Below are 1,193 nucleotides of genomic sequence, written 5' to 3' on the forward strand. Positions count from 1 at the left end.
CTGCTTTTGCTGTGTCCCAAAGGTTCTGGTAAGATGTGTTTTCATTCTCATTTGATTCTGTGAATTTCTTTATGCCATCTTAAATTTTTTCTGTAACTCGGTAGTTTTTGAGCAAGATGTTGTTCAGTTTCCATGTGTTTGATTTTTTTTCCCTTGCTTTTTCTGTTATTGATTTCCACTTTTATGGCTTTATGGTCAGAAAAGATGCTTTGTAATATTTCGATGTTTCGGATTCTGTTAATGCTTGCTTTAAATGGCCTAATATGTGGTCTGTTCTGGAGAATGTTCCATATGCACTGGAAAAGAGAGTATACTTATCTGCTGTTGGGTGGACTGTTCTGTATATGTCTATCAGGTCAAGTTGGTTGATTTTGGCCTTTAGATCTTCCCTGTGTTTACTGAGCTTCTTTCTGGATATTCTGTCCTTCACTGAAAGTGGAGTGTTGAAGTCTTCTACTGTTATTGTGGATCTGTCTACCTCTCTTTTCAGTGCTGTTAGCGTTTGTTTTATGTATTTGGAGGCTTGTCATTGGATGCATAAGTATTTATTATGGTTATGTCCTCCTGGTGTTTTGACCCTTTAATCATTACATAGTGTCCTTCCTTATCCTTTGTGGTGGATTTTACTTTAAATGCTATTTTATCAGAGATTAATATCGCCACTCCTGCTCTTTTTTGAGTGTTGTTTGCTTGGTATATTTTTTCCGTCCTTTGAGTTTTAGTTTGTCTGTGTCTTTAAGTCTAAGGTGTGTCTCTTGTAGGCAGCATATAGATGGCTTCTGTTTTTTTTATCCATTCTGCCACTCTTTGTCTCTTTACTGGTGCATTTAATCCATTTACATTCAGCATAATTATTGATAGGTATGAGTTTAGTACTGTCATTTTGATGTCTTTTGTGTGTGTGTTTTTGAGACTTTCTTTTTTCCATTTAATTTTTTGTGCTAAGTCGTTTTTCTTTATGTATTTTATTTTCATTGTTGTTGATTTTGTATTTGCTGAGTCTTCATGTTTATTTTGTTTTTTATTTTGATGTGTAGGATTGTTAGTTTCCTTTGTGGGTACTTTAATATTTATCCCTATTTTTCTAAGTTTAAACCACTCTTTTGTTTCTTTATATCACCTTGATTTCCTGTCCATATCAACGATCTATGACTACATTTTTAGTCCCTCTTTTTTTTTAATTTTAATTTTTT

The sequence above is a fragment of the Trichechus manatus genome, unplaced genomic scaffold (assembly GCF_000243295.1).
Source record: "Trichechus manatus latirostris isolate Lorelei unplaced genomic scaffold, TriManLat1.0 scaffold00068, whole genome shotgun sequence".
NCBI classification, from domain to species: domain Eukaryota; kingdom Metazoa; phylum Chordata; class Mammalia; order Sirenia; family Trichechidae; genus Trichechus; species Trichechus manatus.